Source organism: Dendrobates tinctorius, unplaced genomic scaffold, assembly GCF_039654945.1.
Source record: "Dendrobates tinctorius isolate UK_male_01 unplaced genomic scaffold, ASM3965494v1 ptg000046l, whole genome shotgun sequence".
NCBI classification, from domain to species: Eukaryota; Metazoa; Chordata; class Amphibia; order Anura; family Dendrobatidae; genus Dendrobates; species Dendrobates tinctorius.
This window is the reverse complement of record NW_027361714.1, coordinates 84,968,798-84,988,321: the sequence shown is the minus strand read 5'-3', so window position 1 is coordinate 84,988,321 and position 19,524 is coordinate 84,968,798. Positions and strand designations below refer to the sequence as shown.

General features: G+C 43.0%; 1 long non-coding RNA gene across 2 annotated transcripts in view; it reads right to left on the bottom strand.

The window, feature by feature from the left end:
• The window catches only part of LOC141089584 (uncharacterized), a 189,878-nt gene that overhangs the window by 19,290 nt on the left and 151,064 nt on the right, over positions 1 to 19,524 (bottom strand). The window lies entirely within an intron of this gene.

Genomic DNA, 19,524 nt, shown 5'->3' with positions numbered 1-19,524 from the left:
ACCTGTCGTCACAGTATACGTCACAGTATAATCAGGCCATGGACCCTGCTAGCGCCTCGGCGGCCACCCAGAAAGAATTGCTCTTTTTGCGTGAAAATCAAACTAGAATAATGTCCCTTATGAAATCCATGGACACCCACCTTTCCGCCTTACAAACTACCGAACCGGGAACGCCCCGTTACTAGCGGGACTCCAGCAGGAGCTCGTGCAGCAGCGTGACGCCCAGTCCCATATTCTGAGCTATATGGCGTCCGTGGACGACCGACTCCAGTCCCTACAGTCCTCTGCTGCCGCTTTAGCCCTACCTCGGGACCCCCTATCCCATCCGCCACCACGCTTGGGGAAACCTCCCAGGTTTAGTGGCGACCCTAAGTTGTGTCGGGGGTTTTCAAACCAGTGCCGCTTGCACTTTGAGCTCCTGCCTCAGCAATACCCCTCTGATCGGGCCAAGGTAGCTTTCATTGTGTCCCATCTTGAGGGGGAGGCCTTAGCGTGGGTAAATCCCCTGTGGGAGAGAGATGACCCAGTGGTATCAAGCATCCACAACTTCTTGGATACTTTTCGCAGGGTATTTGATGATCCTGGTCGTGTGGTCTCCACCACTGAGGCTCTTTTCAATCTTCGCCAAGGCTCTCTCACCGTAGGACAGTATGCTATCCGCTTCCGGACACTGTCCTCTGAACTGGGGTGGAATAATGAGGCTTTAGTTGGGGCCTTTTGGAGGGGACTCTCTGGTAAAATAAAGGATGCGCTTGCCGGCCGAGACACTCCTATCACTCTGGAAGATCTTATATCCCTAGCTACCAGTATAGATTTACGGTTTCAGGAACGCACCCGCGTGTCAGTTAGGGACAAGAGATCTTTTAGGGTATACCAAGCGCCCATTCCCCGCTCTCAGGCGTCTTCTAGTAATTCCTCTCCTGAGCCCATGCAAGTAGACCGAGTAAGGTTGTCCGAGTAAGAACGCAGGGAGAGAAGGATGCAGGGCCTATGCCTTTATTGTGGTGGGGCTAATCATTTTGTGCGTACTTGCCCAGTGCGGCCGGGAAACGCCTCCGCCTAGGCCAGGTAAGAGAGGTCTTCCTAGGTGACACCGATTCCTCTCTGCCCCTTACTATTTCAGCTTTAATTGTTTTAGGTAGGGAGCGCAGATCTGTGGAGGCGTATGTGGACTCGGGTGCGGCTGGTAACTTCATCCGGCTCAAAGAAGTGAACCAGCTCCGAATTCCGGTTGTTACGTTAGAGAATCCACGCTCCATCGCCTCCGTGGATGGCAAACCACTACCTGAACCCATCACCATGGTCACTGTCGAGGTGGAGATACAAGTTGGAGCTCTTCACCGAGAAAAAAAATCGCCTTTTATGTTGTGCCCAGTTTGTCCCACGCCGTGCTCCTCGGCTTACCCTGGCTTCGTCTACATGAGCCCGTTCTAGACTGGCGTTCCGGGGAGATCCTCCGCTAGGGACACTTCTGCCATGAACGCTGTCTGTTGCCGGTATCTCGCCCAAGTCCGCAGCAAGCTCCTATTGATCTTCCTGGGCTTCCTACGGCTTACCACTTGTACGCCGACGTCTTCAGTAAGAAGGAGGCTGAGACACTACCGTTGCATCGTGCCTACGACTGCCCAATTGAGCTATTGCCAGGAGTGATTCCTCCCAGGGGAAGAATTTATCCTCTGTCTCCGGCAGAAACCGCGGCCATGTCTGAATATGTCCAGGAAAACTTGGCTTGGGGTTTTATTCGGAAGTCATCTTCTCCTGCTGGAGCAGGGTTCTTTTTCGTCCGGAAGAAAGACAGATCCCTTCGGCCATGTATTGACTACCGAGGCCTGAACAGTATCATGGTCAAAAATAGGTATCCCCTTCCGCTGATCCCAGAACTCTTTGACCGCTTGAGAGGGGCCCGGATCTTTACCAAATTGGCTCTGCGGGTAGCCTATATCTTGATCCGAATCGGTGCCGGGGATGAATGGAAGACGGCCTTCAATACTCGGGACGGCCATTACGAGTATTTGGTTATGCCTTTTGGTCTCTGTAATGCCCCGGCGGTTTTCCAGGAGTTCATTAATGAGATCTTTCGGGACCTACTCTACTCATGTGTCGTCGTATACCTAGATGACATACTCATCTTTTCCCCTGACTTATCCACCCACAGAAGGAGTGTTCGGCTGGTTCTGCAACGTCTACGGGAGAACAGACTCTACGCTAAACTAGAAAAATGTCTGTTCGAGCAAACCTCGTTGCCCTTCCTAGGGTATATCATCACGGACTCCGGAGTAAAGATGGATCCCGAAAAATTGTCTGCTGTGCTCAAATGGCCACGTCTGGTTGGAGTGAAAGCCATCCAACGGTTCCTGGGTTTCGCAAACTATTACAGACAGTTCGTTCCCTTCTTCTCCTCGGTGACCAAGCCAATCTCTCCTTTGACCCGGAAAGGGACCAAACCAAATGCCTGGACTCCAGAGGCTGAGGAGGCCTTTCTCGCCTTGAAACAGTCCTTTGCTACCGCTCCGATTTTACATCGGCCGTTAGTCGATAGGCCCTTCATCCTAGAGGTGGATGCCTCCTCTACTGGTGCGGGAGCGGTCCTTTCTCAGCGGACAACTTCTGGTCAAGTGGTGCCTTGTGGGTACTTCTCTAAATCATTCTCTCCCGCAGAATGCAATTATACAATTGGATACCGGGAATTACTGGCCATTAAGATGGCTCTGGAGGAGTGGCGGTATCTTTTAGAAGGGGCAGTTCATCCATTCATAATCTTCACGGACCACAAGAATTTGGCGCATCTTCAGTCCGCGCAAAGGCTCAACTCCAGGCAAGCCAGGTGGTCGCTATATTTCTCCCGGTTTAACTTCAAACTTCATTTTCGACCTGGGGACAGAAACATCAAGGCAGACGCTATATCCAGGTCCCTACAGTCACCTGAGGTTGAGGAGGGTTCATCTAACATCATTGAACCTACCAAAGTTATCACCGTGGCGCCCGTGACGCTCTCTCCCATTCCGCCAGGCAAGACCTTCATCCTACAGAATCAGAATAAGAGGTCGGAAGTCCTGGATTGGCGGCATTCCTCCAAGGTTGCGGGTCACGTCGGGGTCAAGAAAACCCTCAGCCTTCTTTCGCGCTACTACTGGTGGCCATCCCTTCGCCAAGATGTGACCGATTTTATAGCCTCCTGCACGTCTTGTGCTCTGAACAAGGTACCAAGAAGTCTGCCGTCCTGTCTGCTCCACCCTCTTCCTCCTCCTGAAGCCCCTTGGCGACAGATTGGTATGGATTTCGTTACCGCTCTACCACGCTCTTCCGGGTGTACTACCATCTTAGTAGTGGTCGATCGCTTCTCCAAAATGGCCCATTTCATCCCGCTGCACGGGTTACCTACGGCATCTGATCTGGCCAAGGTCTTCATACACCAGATCTTTAGGCTTCATGGACTCCCTCAACGAATTGTCTCCGATCGAGAGGTCCAGTTTACCTCCTGTTTCTGGAGGGCACTCAGCAAGCTCATGGGTATATCTCTGGACTTCTCCTCTGCTTATCACCCTCAGTCCAATGGGCAAGTGGAACGGATCAATCACGTATTAACAGACTACCTGCGTCACTTCTCTAACGCCAATCAAGACAACTGGGTGTCTTTTCTGCCCTGGGCAGAGTTTGCCCACAACAACCATCCTAATGAGTCCACCACCAAAACGCCGTTCTTCGTGGTTTCCTGCCAGAACCCTGGTGTTCCACTACCTCTCTCTACGCCTTCTAGTGTTCCCGCAGCAGATGCCCTCGCTACCGAATTTTCTCAAGTCTGGAAGGAGACCAGAGAGGCACTTGAAAGATCCAGTATCCGGATTAAGAGACATGCAGACAAGAGGCGCAGGGATTTTCCGCCATACCAACCTGGAGACAAAGTTTGGCTGTCAACTAAGTATATCCGCTTGAAGATACCTTCTTACAAATTGGGTCCTCGGTACATCTGTCCGTTTGAGGTTTTGGGACGCATTAACAATGTGGCTTATAAATTGAAGTAGCCGGCTTTGCTTTGGGTCCCTAACGCCTTCCATGTCTCGCTCCTCAAACCTGTTGTTCTGAATCGGTAGCGCTCAGTCCCACCTCCTTCCCCTCTGCCAGTAGGGGCCAATGACGTCTTTGAGGTGAAAGAAATTCTTGCCGTGAAAAAAGTTTGGGGGCGTACCCTCTACCTCATTGATTGGAAGGGTTTTGGCCCCGAAGAGAGGTCCTGGGAAGCCAAGGAGAATGTTAATGCTCCTCTTCTTTTAAGGAGGTTTTTGTCCAACCTCAGGAGAGGGAGATGTAAAGGGGGGTACTGTTACATCAGCGGTGGTAGCTGCCGCCGTCCCAGCAGCGGCGGGGCCCACCGCCGCCTATACTCACCGGCACTCGCCACGCCGCACTGTGTCCGCCTCCTCCTCGATCCCCTCTGTCCGGCGCGTGCCTGCTTCGTGCGGGCGCCTTAGGCCGCGGGCGCGCGCTCTGTAAGTCTCTTAACCCTGCAGCGCCCGCCCAGAAGCCTGAGCGCCCAATCAGCTAACAGCACGGGGTATATCAGGCATCTCCAACATGGTGAAGACGCCTGATTATCGTGTGCCTTTCCTTACGGTATCCTGGCCAAATGTTTAGGGGTTTCCCCCTTCTCACTCTCTCTCCTCAGTCCTGTACTCCAGTGCCCAGTCCTGTACTCCGTGTCTCCGTCCTGCACCCCAGTGCCCAGTCCTGTACTCAGTGTCTCCGTCCTGTACCCCAGTGCCCAGTCTTGTACTCCGTGTCTCCGTCCCGTACTCCCCTCTCTGTGCCTGGTCCTATACTCCGTGTTTCCGTCCTGCACTCCACTCTGTACTTCCTACTCGCTTCTGCATTCCGTTCTCAGTCCTGCACCCCTCACTCAGTCCTTTGAGCCGCCCCTCTTGGTTCTAGCAGTCGCGGCATCTGTCTTCCGAGGGCCTGCCCCTAACGGCCCCTGTATAGGGGTCGGCACCACCTGGCGCGCTCACCCCCGGGAGCTCCAGTGCCGCGATCCAGAGGGTCCACTCTCGGACGTAACCTACCTGTCGTCACAGTATAAATCACAGAGTGTATTTAATCTGTGAACAACGTTATTTTTTCATGTCTGTCATCCCCTGAGGAAGAAGTAACTACTACTTCGAAACGCGTTGGGAATAAAACAATAATCTTTCATTATAACTGGAATTGTGTCTATTGATCGGCAGCGCACAAAGTCCATAAAAAAAGTTCCATATGGTTTTGCACCAAACTAATGTGGATAAGAGTTCACATTCTGCAGATCAGTGCAGATCTCAGCATTTGGACCCTCACTAATCCATAACTTATCACTTATCCTTTGGCCACATTCACACGTTCAGTATTTGGTCAGTATTTTACATCAGTATTTCTAAGTCAAAACCAGGAGTGAAACAATCAGAGGAAAAGTATTATAGAGACATGTCACCACTTCTGCATTCATCACCCATTCCTGGTTTTGGAGATTACAAATACTTAGACAAAATGCTGCGAAATTACTGAATGTGTGAATATGGCCTTAGTATAGGTGGTTACTTGTTTTCACAGTAGAACCACTGTAAGTGCTTATTTGCTACTGTGTAATAGTCACAGAACAGGGAGGGGTTAACAGACCAAGTATTTAATCTCTATTGTAAATCAAGAATCTTCTCCTTATTGATATCAAAGAGAACAAGTGACCTCCATACACAACACAATCTCCTATACCAAGACCAATAATACCATATACAAGGAACAAATACCACCACACCATGACCAGACCACATATTATCACCACATAGTGACCGAATAAAATCACAGACAGGGGACAAATACTGCCACACCATGGCTGGACCACATATTTTTACCACACAGTGACTAAATAACACCACATAAAGGGAGCAAATACCACCACACCATGACCAGACCACATATTGCCACCACATGGTGACCAAATAATATCACATAAAGGGGACAAATACCGCCTCACTATTACCAGACCACATAATGACCAAATAATACCACATACAGGAGACAAATACTACCACACCATGACCAGACCACATATTACCAAAACATAGTGACAGAATAATACCACATACAGGTGGTACCACCAAATCATGACCAGATCACATATTACCACCACATAGTGAGAGTACTGCAATACTGATCATTAATAAACACCACAACACTAATAACTCTAATATTACCACCATTGACATTATACACTGGAGCTCTGTATACAGTGTCAGTGTACTGTAATACAGTGATCACCAGTGCCAATCTACACAGGAACTCTGTATATAGTGTATAATGTACAGATAATACAGTGATCATCAGTGCCATTATACACAGGAGCTCTGTATATAGTGTCAGTGTACAGGTAATACAGTGATCACCAGTGACATTATACAGAGGAGCTCTGTACACAGTATATAGTATAAGTGTACAAATAATCTTAAAGAGACTCTGCACAAATACAGAGGCTCAGTGCTTCACAGCAGAGCTAATAATTTAAGTACACCTTCCCATCGGCTTGTTTTCCCTCAATCTCCACCCCCTCATCTTTGAGTGACAGCTCTGACTTCATAGAGCCAAAGAAAGATGAAGATAGATGGAAACTAACCAGGTGGGAAGGTGTATATGCACACGTGGTAAAAATTGTTGGTACCCCTCGTGTAGTGACAGAGAAACCCACAATGGTCACAGAAATAACTTGAATCTGACAAAAGTAATAATAAATAAAAAAATCTATGAAAATGAACAAATGAAAGTCAGACATTGCTTTTCAACCATGCTTCCACAGAATTAAAAAAAAATAAAACTCATGAAATAGGCCTGGACAGAAATGATAGTACCCCTGAAAATAATGTAACAAAAGGGACATGTTAAAGCAAGCTGTGTTCACTAATTAGCATCACAGGTGTCTACAATCTTGGAATCAGTGAGTGGGTCTGTATATAGGGCTAGATACTCACTGTGCTGTTTGGTGACATGGTGGGTATCACACTCAACATGGACCAGAATAAGCGAAGGAAAGTGTTGTTTCAGTAGATTAGAAAGACCATTATAGACAAACATGTCAAAGGTAAAAGTTATAAGACCATTTTCAAGCAGCTTGATGTTCCAGTGACTACAGAAGCATATAATATTCAGAAATTTACGATCCATGGGACTGTAGCCAACCTCCCTGGACGTGGCCGCAGGAGGAAAATTTATGACAAATTAATAATATATATGGTAACAAAAGAGCCCAGAAAAACTTCTAAACAGATTAAAGGTGAACATCAAGCTCAAGGAACATCAGTGTCAGATCGCACCATGCGTCATTCTATGAGTCAAAGTGGACTTCATGGGAGATGACCAAGGAGGACACCATTGTTGAAGAAAAATCATAAAAAATTGCCAGACTGGAATTTGCCAAACTACATGTTGGCAAGCCACAAAGCTATGGGGGAGAATGTCCTATGGACAGATGAAACAAAAATGGAACTTTTTGGTAAGGCACATTAGCTCTATGTTCACAGACAGAAAAATGAAGCATATCAAGAAAAGAACACTGTCCCTACTGTGAAACATGGAGGAGGCTCTGTTAGGTTCTGGGGCTGCTTTGCTGCATCTGGCACAAGGTGTCTAGAATTTGTGCAGGGTACAATGAAATCTCAAGACTATCAAGGGATTCTACAGAGAAATTTGCTGCCTAGTGTCAAAAAGCTTGGCCTCAGTCGCAGGTCAAGGGTCTTGCAACAGGATAATGACCCAAAACACACAGCTAAAAACACCCATGAATGGCTAAGAGGAAAACAGTGGAATTATTCTGATGTGGCCTTCTATGAGCCCTGACCTATATCCTATTGAGCATCTTTGGAAAGAGCTGAAACATGCCATCTGGAAAAGGCAACCTTCAAACACGAGACAACTGGAGCAGTTTGCTCTTGAGGAATGGGCCAAAATACCTGTCGAGAGGTGCAAAAGTCTCATTGACTGTTACAAGAATCATTTGATTGCAGTGATTGCCTCAAAAGGTTGTGCAACAAAATATTCAGTTAAGAGAACCGTCATTTCTGTCCAGGCCTATTTCATGAGTTTTATTTTTTTACATTCTATGGAAGCGTGGTTGAAAAGCAATGTCTGACTTTCATTTGTTCATTTTCATAGATTTTTTTTATTTATTATTACTTTTGCAAGGAGGCATTAATCAGAGAGGCAGCACAGAGACAAAAGGTAATGTTGAAGGAGCTGCAGAGCTCCCAAGCAGAGACTATCCACACAACCACAATAAGCCATACACTCCATAGAGGTGGTATTTATGGAAAAGTAGCCAGAAATTTTCTTTTACTTACACAAATATATTGTAAGGCTTGTTTTGAGTTTACAAAAAGACATGTGGAAGACTCTCCAAATGTATGGAAGGTGTTGTGGTCAGATGAGAAAAAAATTTAACTTTTTGGTTACCAAGGTATACGCTATATCTGGAGCCAAACCAACAAAACTCATCACCCCAAGAACGCCATCCCCACAGTGAAACATAATGGTGGCAGCATCATGTTGTGGGGATGTTTATAGGCAGCAGGGACAGTGAAAATGGTCTGAGTCAAGGGGAAGATTGATGGTGCAAAATAAAGGGATATTCTCAAGCAAAACCTGCTTCAGTCTTGAGACTAGGGCAGAGGTTCACCTTCCAACAAGACAATGACACAAGTCATACTTCTAAAGCAACACTCGAGTGGTTTAAGAGGAAACATACATGTTTTGGAGTGGCCAAGTCAAAGCCCAGACCTTAATCCAATTGAGAATCTGTGGTCAGCCTTGAATATTGATGTTCACCAGAGGAAGCCATCTAACTTGAAGGAGATGGAGCAGTTTTACCTTGAGAAATTGAAAAAATTCCAGTGACCAGATGTGGAAAGCTCATGGAGACTTAACCAAAGTGACTTGCAGCTGTAATTGCCACAAAAGGAGGCTCTACAAAGTACTGACTTTAGGGAGGTGAACTGTTTTCAGTTATTTTGTCCTACTTATTATTTGCGTCACAAAAAAGTGTTTGAAGGTTTGCATAATTTCATGTAAAGAACATGCCTACAACTGTGAACATTTGTTTTTCTTTGTATTGTGAAGCAAACAAAATAACTAAAAACTTCAGTGTGCATAACTATTCACCCCCCTAAAACTCAGTACTTTGAGGAGCCTTGTTGTGCAGCAATTGCAGCTATAAGTTACTTTGGATAAATCTTTATGAGCTTTCCACATCTTGACACTGTGATTTTTGCTCATTCCTCATGGAAAAACTGCTCCAGCTCCTTCAAGGTAGAGGTTTCCTCTGGTGAACAGCAATCTTCAAGTCTGACCACAGATTCTCAATTGGATTAAGGTCTGGGCTTTGACTAGACCACCTCAAAACATTTACATGTTTCCCTTTAAACCGCTGAAGTGTTGCTGACGTGCCAGTGACTGGCCTGGGAATTTTACAGTATATAAAGCGGATTTTGCTGGCTGCTTCTTACTTTAAGAAAAAATTCCAGTCTAAGTCCCATTGACCTGAGTTCACGGTGCTGTTTGCCCTTTTGACTTCTGAGTGCACTCTGTGGACTACAGTGACCAGACCTTTTTTCTTGAAAGCAAATCCGGTAGTACCATAATGAGTGTAACCATTTGATCTGCTGGAAAGTTGTAAATTTACAAGCTGTGTTCGCAAGGATACTGGCATAAAAATAACTTATTCAGCTGCACCTGCTAAAGTGACAAATGAAATACAAAGTATTTTAACACCATTACTGCTGCATTTTTCAGTTATAAAGTATATAGTTGTTACACATGTGACATACCTTCAACCTGTCAGTCGGGGGCACATAATAGAAATGTTCATTTTACCTTACATGGGTTGTCTGGCACCCCCATTAACTACTGTAATCAGTAAGCAAACCAAGCAGTAAAGGCCCTGTCACACATAGCGATCTCGCTAGCGAGATCGCTGCTGAGTCACAAGTGTTGTGACACAACAGCGATCTCACCAGCGAAATCGCTGTGTGTGACAGCAATCAGCGATCGGCCCCCCTGCCGGTATCGCTGATCGCTGTAGGAAAGCCCAGGACTTTTCTTTGGTTCCTGGTCTCCCGCTGGCCAGCCCGCATCGCTGCGTGTGACAGGCGGGAGACAAGCGATCAGCTGGTAACTAACGTACACATCGGGTATCCAAGGGACGTGCGACCCTTAGAAACCCGATGTGTACGTTAGTTACCAGCGCGCTGATGCAGGGAGCTGGTAACTAACGTACACATCGGGTATCTAAGGGACGCACGTCCCTTGGATACCTAATGTGTACGTTAGTTACTGGCTCCCTGCATCAGCGTCGCTGTGCTGATCGCTGGTGAAGCTGTCTGTTTGACAGCTCACCAGCGATCACATAGCGACTTACCAGCGATCCTGACATGTTGATATCGTTGTCGGGATCGCTGGTGAGTCGTTATGTGTGACGGGGCCTTAAGGCTAAGTTCCAACGATAAGTATTTGTTGAGTTTTTGATGTTCCAGACTTTCAGCAGCATTTCAACCCCAATTAAATAAGATTACTTGTGTTTTTTTCACAATGCTTTTGAGTGCATTTGTTTACATGTGTTTTTATCTTCCTTTTTCTGCTACAATTGTTGTCTCTTTTTATTTTGTCATGGTTGCTGCATGACACTCAGGATATGAGGGCAATACAAAGGAAATATGGGTTCTTGTTGCGATCCTGGGGAAATGTTACCCAGGGCGGCCATTAATTCTCATTCTTCATAGTAGAGGGAGGTAACGGTTTACAAGCACACAGCTGCAGCACAGTACTGAGCTGAAGTTGATCACAGGAGTTTTATTCAAACTTCTTTTCATCACACAGAATCACTTGTCTACATGCAATAATTCATGAACATATCTGAAAGTCTATTTACAGATAATTTGTCTTCACAGATCATTTCTCTTCACACAGTGTCTTAACCTAAAGAAAACTGTACCTTGCTCATGCAGTGAGGTAGGGGATGAGTCCAGTGCTGTAGCTCTCTCACTTCCATCTTAAGGTAATAAAGATTCTCCTGGCTGTCCTGACTGCTTCTATGATTACAGCAATTGCTTTCCAGGAAGAACTGGTCCATACAGTTTGTCTGATTTCAGTCTGACAGGAAACTCTCTAGCACACACTGTACTCTTGGATGTCCCAGACACAATAACACAAGCACTAGACTGTTGCACTGTCCAAAGCAGGATTAGTACTTAGTAACAGCACTATTTTCTGTGCCCCTTTCTTCTGAGGCATCAATGTTTTTTAACTTTACATGTATCATACCTTTATATTTTTTGCATTCAATTAACTTTAATCATTTTAAGGATTTTCAGTGTTCACTTCATTTGCTCTAGGCTATATATCTGTACTTAGACCTGGACTTTTGAGTTTGTCTAGTAATTTTAAGTGCAATCCAATATATGATATAGGATTTCTATACGGAAGGACTTTTTTTTTTTAATATAATTATGTATTCTTTATTTGCAGATTTTCCTCATTTCATCCATATGGGGAAAATCCGCATCTAAAAGACACATTTATCAGTAAAGAAATTGACATGTGAATTTAAAAAAAATGTTCTGCAGGTCAGTTCATGCGGCACTTAAAAAGAAGCTCAGTGTGCATGAGACTTATATAGATCCCATACATTTTACTAGAATTGTAGTATTCTGCGTTTTTTGAGATACAAAAATACACATTGTCAAAAATGCACAAATTCTCATCTTGGGAATGTAACCTAAGTGTTCAGTCACCCCGCGCAACTACTACAAAGAAATAGTAATATGATATGTGTAATAGCCTTACTATATTAATGTTTATATCAAAAATGCAAAAAAAAGCAATTCAGAAGTTTTTATTTCTTTTTTAAGGCATACAATAAATGGATTATACAGGTTGTTACAGTTGTGGCAATGTTAAGTATGTGTTTATTGTTCAATATTTAGAGACTTAAATTTAATAATGGTAATTTATTTAAAAAAAATATTTGTTTATTGATTTTTAAAAAAAGAAACATTATTAACTTAATATTCACTTTACATTTTTGTCATGGGGTTTTCACTGGAATTTTTTTTTTTTACACATCTTTGTATTCATTCTCCATTTTTATATTCATTGTACATTCCTTCAGTTTGGAACTATATCTATAATATTTATCAAAAATACGTGTTTAATGATAGTACATTAGCCTTTTTACTAGCATGCCAGCAATGGGGTTCTTTAAAAGACTCTGGACTCTCCGCTCATACTAGCTATAAGTCATAAGGCAGAGCAAGCGTTCCGATGCATGTGACAGTCAGGACAATTGATCAGGCCAACTATTTAAAATTTGGGTGATGCATTAATTGCTGTGACATGAATGACCTCTGAATGCTACATTTAGTACTAATCAAGAAAGAATAATGTTTTGGGGGCGTTAGTACTCCCAGAGGGATATCCGCCGCACGACAAGACAACACACCACACTGTTCAAAATTACAATACAAATACCAAAATATGTCTGCGCTGAAATATCGCCATTAATCCAGAAACCAACCAAATTGCAAGACTGTAAACCCCCAATACCAAAATAAACTGCAAAATAAGTAAAGGCGTTTCAGAAAAAATATATATAATATAAATAGGTCAATCAAATAGGAGAAAAATATATGTATAAAATTGTGTTATGGGAACACTGCAAATAATTATCAGAAGATGGTATATATACCTCAATTTTGCCCAGCAGGATATTGTAGTTCACATGAAGAGATCAAAAGTGTGACCGTTTCCTTGGAGTCAAACGGGATTAAAGCTCCATGGCTTAGGTAGTTATAAGAAACTACCCTTCCCGCATGCGGTTTTGTATATTACTTAAGATCAACACGGGGTAAGTCACTTCCAACAGTTAATTATTAGAGAACTGTCCCGGCCGGTGACAGTCTCATAGGTTACTCACTGCTCCCTCGGTGCGCCAGCGTTCTTCACAGCGCTGTGCCACTGGCTGCAGAGTAGCTGCAGTACCTTCGTGACGTCAAGAGTCACGTGATGGGATCCAGCGAGTGATACGGACCAATTCCTTCCTACCGGTTTCGAAAGTACAGTGATGCAGTGAGTAACCTATGAGACTGTCACCAGTCGGGACAGTTCTCTAATAATTAACTGTTGGAAGTGACTTACCCCATGTTGATCTTAAGTGACACAAAAGCGATATCGCTAGCGATATCGCTACATGTGACACGTACCTGCGACCTGACCCCCCGCTGATCGCGCTCGAATGTCCTGGGCCGCTTTCTTCTTGCTGGCGTCCCGCTGGTGCCAACTAACGATGCATGGACGCAGGCGAAAGTCTTCATCATCGCTGCGTGTGACAGGTAAGTAACGACCGCCGACGGGCTGCTGCATCACTGGTGAGATCTGCCTGTTTGGCAGCTCACTAGCAACCATTTACCAATGCACCAGAGATCCCTACCAGGTCGTATCATTGTCGGGATCCCTGGTGCATCGATGAATGTAAAGGGACCCTTAGAGCTAAGCTGTGGCTGTGCATTAAAACTGCTGTTCTGCTGTTGTTTGTATGGGAACACTTGCTGTGTCTGTGTGATCAGCATGACAGGGCACTTGTCCTATTGCAGAACTGCCTGTGGGTTGTGATGAGCAATCTCATCATACATCCTCACTGAGCTAAATGATTTGTATATATTTCATGTAAGAAGTTAGGCACTGATTCATCTACAAGTTTTTGCCAGTTTTCTGGTAAAACTACTTAAAACATAGCTATATTTTTGCACAACTCACTTTTGCAATTTTAGGCCAGTCCCAGCAAGCTCCGTGAAAATTTAGAAAACGGACAAAGCTTAAATGGGAGTGGAGTGGTCGAGCCTAGCCAGTAAATTCATCATAACTTACACCAAAGTGGAGTAAATTAGGTCAGAAAGGTACTCCAGTCAGCAGAGTCCATTTCTTGCAGTGGCACACAGCAGCTGAAACACCACAACTAGTAAATTTGGTGCTGCTTTCTCCAATGGACTGTACATTAAGACTGAGGTACAAAATGACAATCTTGATGAATTGGGGTCTTAGAGTGACAATGTATTTGGTTCTTCAAAGGTAATTTTCAAATTAAACTTTTCATAATTCTCTACAGAATACATTACAATTAAGAGTGATCATGCAATGGCGCTCAAGAGATTGAGCCTTCATGACGTAACGTAATGACAAGTCTAACTGACAGGTCTCTTATTATTTTTATTTAAATATATATCTCAAGTAAATAATGTCAATACGTGTTGAGATATTCTATTAGCATCTTACACCTAAAACCCATAGTGGGTCCATTATTTCACTATGTAAAGGTACTGTCACACTTAGCGATGCACCAGCGATCCCGACCAGCGATATGACGCGGTCAGGATTGCTGGTGCATCGCTAAGTGGTCGCTAGTGAGCTGCCACACAGGCAGATCTCACCAGCGACATAGCAGGGGTCGGGGGTCGCTACTTACCTGTCAGACGAGGCGATCCTGACATCCTCGGCGCCGAAGGAAGCGGACGATGAGAAACGGTCCAGGATGTTCTCGCGCGATCAGCGATAACCAGCGGGGGAGCGGTCGGAGGTAAGTATCAGACATAGCGATATTGCTAGCAATATCGCTATAATGTCACAAAAACCAGTGACGTTATAGTGATATTGCTAGCGATATCGCTTAGTGTGACAGGCCCTTAAGAAGCACTGCTAAATCACAAGTAGAAAGATATCACTTCTTATCAGCTCCATAGCCATCTTTGCCAGTGCGCCATTAAACTGATTATTCAGATAAGCTAGATAGGTTTTGAATAGCTAGCTTTATTACGCTGGAAATAAAGGTGATTAGAAGTAAATATAAAAGCCTAACTTGCTTTTGTTTGATTATTTCAAGAAAACTTTTTAAAAAAATCAGTCATTCTGACATGGATTTTCAAAGCACATTCAACAGCATAATCAGGTCTAAAGTATTTTTTTTATTCATGTATGTATATCCTATTGTGAAATATGATTACGTATCATCTTCAAGTTCACTGCCACTCAAGAAAATGCTCAACTCATGGGAAACCAGACTTCATTTGTGGCAACTCATTACTAGAGATGAGCGAATTTGTTTGGATTTTGTCCCTGAATCTGATTTTGACATATTCGGGCCATATTCGAACACTATTCGAGCTGAATGTATGTCTATGATCAGTTCTGAACAAATTCGGTAATTTCTACTCCTATTGACTCTAATGACGTATGGCTGGGTTCAACGAATATTGCAAAAACAATATTCGTTTCCGATCGTATTCATTACTATTCTACTCATTATAAAAGCCAAATGCTTATGGGGGGGCTTCCTGACTCTCTCTGCAGTCGAGAAGTCCTGTGTATGAGGATTTGAGACAGATAGCTATGAGAAGAATGATTGTTTCACCAATATCTTTAAAATGTGTATGGGGGCCTTTACAGTATACAGCATTTACTGCCCAATGTAAAGTACAAAAAATGAAGACAAAAACACAATAACATTAAAAGAAAAAATTGGTCCATCTACTCAACAACTGTTGACATTTGTAACACAACTGCTGATATCCGCCCTAAGCATGCACTACACTTTAGGTAAACCAGTGTCCTGATGGAGTGAATAGCTAACATAACTTGGCAACTGATATTGTAAAAGAGATCAGTTTAAATTGACAAGTGTTACACGGTAGATTTATAGCTAACAGTCATACTAGCATTAGGATTGCAACTTCAAAGTATTTCACTTAACTATAAAACTCTGCTGCACTCATAGATCTCTTATTTAGTTTGAGAGTTCTGGAAATACTCTGTTGACCTTTCTTGGAAAAAAAACTTCAACACTTATAACCACTTGACAAGAAACCACCAAGAAGGTATTCCAAGAGTTTGAGCTTGCTCCTCTTGCTTTTATTTTCTGTCTTCAAGACATGACATTACTGACCTCTGCCAAATGGGACAGGCCATTTTTACTCTTGTTCGAGCTCTTCCTTTTGGCTGACTTATGCAGTCCTTGTCATTGTCATTTAAAGAATATCTGTTACAAATTCTTCAGTTTGGCTGATGAATGTAAGTTATCTGAACTGTAGCACAAAATACAATGTAACAAATCTGTATCAACAGAAGACATCGCATTTCTACGCAGTCATCAGCACCTTCAAGTTCACAGCTGACAGAAGCGTCTACAGACCATACCCATAGAAGCACAATGCAGTAGGCATCTGCTTCCTTGTTTTTTTAAACATTATAATCGCTATCACGATATAACTGGAAAAACCATTTCTTTTATTCTAATTTGTTAATCTTACAGAAAAAATGTAGTTTTTAGCTTAAGTATTAGAAATATTGACTCATATATGGATTATATAAATATATATATAGTAAAAAAGGTTAAGCATTTACTTGAAAATTAGGTTGAGGAAATACTAATAGAAATTCATATTTAACCCTATCTATGGAAATTGAAACAATACAATTATTTCCACACAACTGAAGTACAGTATTTGATCACTTACTACAACAACGTATACACACACCTGAGGTTGGTTTTGTAGCTTCTGGGGGTTTTTGCCACTATTTTGCCTCTTATGCATATCATATAACCTAAATATAAGATTGAAGGTCATTCCATGCAATGTGGTTCAGTTTTTGAACAAACATTGAAAAAATGGTTTGTATGATTATAGAAAAAAAAGCAGTTTTTTCGTAAAATGTGACCATGCATTGTGTCTGGTATTGAAGTTCAGTTTAATTTACATGAATGAGGATGAGCTGCAAAATCAGACACAACCCACAGACACCATTAACCCCTTTACCCCCCAAGGGTGGTTTACATGTTAATGACCAGGCCAATTTTTACAATTCTGACCATTGTCCCTTTATGAGGTAATAAGTTTGGAACGCTTAGATGGATCCTGGTGATTCTGACATCATTTTCTCAAGACATATTGTACTTCATGATAGTGATAAAATTTATTTGATATGACTTGCATTTCTTTGTGAAAAAAATGGAAATTTGGCAAAAATTTTGAAAATTTCGCAATTTTCCAACTTTGAATTTTCATGCCCTTAAATCACAGAGATATGTCACATAAAATACTTAATAGGTAACATTTCCTACATGTTTACTTTACATCAGCAAAATTTTGGAACCAATTTTATTTTTGTTAGGAAGTTATAAGGATTAAAACTTAAACAGTGATTTCTAATTTTTACACCATTTTTTTTGGGACCACATCACATTTGATGTCACTTTGAGGGGTCTATATGATAGAAAATACCCAAAAGTGACACCATTCTAAAAACTGCACCCCTGAAGGTGCTCAAAACCACAATCAAGAGGTTCATTAACCGTTCAGGTGCTTCACAGGAATTTTTGGAATGTTTAAAAAATGAACATTTAACTTTTTTCACAATAAATTTACTTTAGATCCAATTTTTTTAATTTACCAAGGGTAACAGGAGAAAATGGACCAGAAATGTAATTGTACAATTTGTCCTGAGTACGCTGATACCCCATATATGCAGGTTAACCGCTGTTTGGGAGCATGACAGAGCTCAACTGGAATTGAGATAGGACGCCATGTCGCGTTTGGAGAGCCCCTGATGTGCCTAAACAGTTGAAACCCCCCACAAGTGACACCATTTTAGAAACTAGACCCCCTAAGGAACATACCTAGATGTGTGGTAAGAACTTTGAACCCCAAAGTGCTTCACAGAAGTTTATAACGTAGAGCCGTAAAATTAAAAAAATCATATTTTTTTCACAAAAATTCATTTTCGCCCCCAATGTTTTTTTCCCAATGGTAACAGGAGAAATTGGACCACAAAAATTGTTGTACAATTTGACCTGAGTACGCTGATATGCCATAAATGGGGGGTAAACCACTGTTTGGGCGCATGGCAGAGCTTGGAGGGGAAGGAGCGCCGTTTTACTTTTTCAACGCAAAATTGGCAGGAATTAAGATTGCACATCATGTCGCATTTGGAGAGCCCCTGATGTGCCTAAACAGTGGAAACACCCCAATTCTAACCTCAACCCTAACCTCAACACACCCCAACCCTAATCCGAACCCTAACCATAACCCTAACACACCCCTAACCCTAATCCCAACCGTAACTGTAATCCAAACCCTAACCCCAACACTAACCCCAACCCTAGCTTTAGCCCAACTCACTTTAGCCTAACTCTAACCCTAATGGGAAAATGGAAATAAATACATTTTTTATTTTATTATTTTTCCCTAACTAAGGGGGTGATAAAGGAGGGGGTGATTTACTATTTTTTATATTTTGATCACTGTGATAGACCCTATCACAGTGATCAAAATGAACCAATAGGAAAAAACCTTCTATTGTTGCCAGGTGCCAGCCAGCAGATCTAGGCAGGCGCACTGCACATGCGCCTGCCATTTTCTCTTGGAAGAAGAAGCCGGTGGCCCGGGGGACTTCAGGGGGGTCTGCAGGGACAATGGAGGTACCGTGGGGGGTGATCAGGGGACCCTAGTTCTCTCTCCTCTAATGTGCGATCACATCAGAGGAAAAAGAAATTAAATGGAAAATTAGACCTTTTTTTGTGGTCGCTGTTATATCGTTAACGGTGATCGCAACACTGGGGTCAGTAAAAACCGACCCGAATCATGTTCTCTGGGGTCTCAGCAGCCGAGACCCCAGAGAAATTCTGACACTGGAGGTGCTGTAACCTTAAACCTCAGCGCCATTTAAAAAGAGGTGCTGTGGTTTAAGTACCCTTAACTGCCATTAAAAGGCGTATCGGCGGTCGTTAAGGGGTTAAATGTAACTCTCATCATTCTCCCCTGCTCGCGCCAGCAGAGCAGGGGAGAATGATGAGAGCCGTGTTCAGTACCCGGCATCGGGGAACAGCACTTACTGCAACGCTTCTTTCCTGTTGCCCGTCCGTGTGGTACTGATGCAGCACACATATGCCACACATGTGCCGCAAGTATTACGCACACGGACATTGACCTCTCCGAATCTCCAGTACCGGAAATATCAGGACGTGTGAAAGAGGCCTTATAGCGGGTTTTTATGTTTGGCAGCTGTCACATGCTAAAAGACGCTTTTTATTGCAAAAAATAGTTTTTGCATCACATTATGAGAGCTATAATTTTTCCATATTTTGGCCCACAGAGTCATGTGAGGTCTTGTCTTTTGCGAGACGAGCTGGTGTTTTTATTGGTATAATTTTCGGGCACATGACATTTCTTGATCACTTTCTATTCCGATTTTTGGGAGACAGAATGAGCAAAACCCAGCACTTCATGAATTTCTATTGGGAGGGGCGTTTATTTTTCGGGTTAGTACAATGACAACGATACCTCATTTATATAATTTTTTTATGTTTTGGCGCTTTTATATAATAAAAACTATTTTATAGAAAAAAATAATTGTTTTTGCATCACTTTATTCTAACAGCTATAACTATTTTTTTTTTCACTGATTACGCTGTATGGC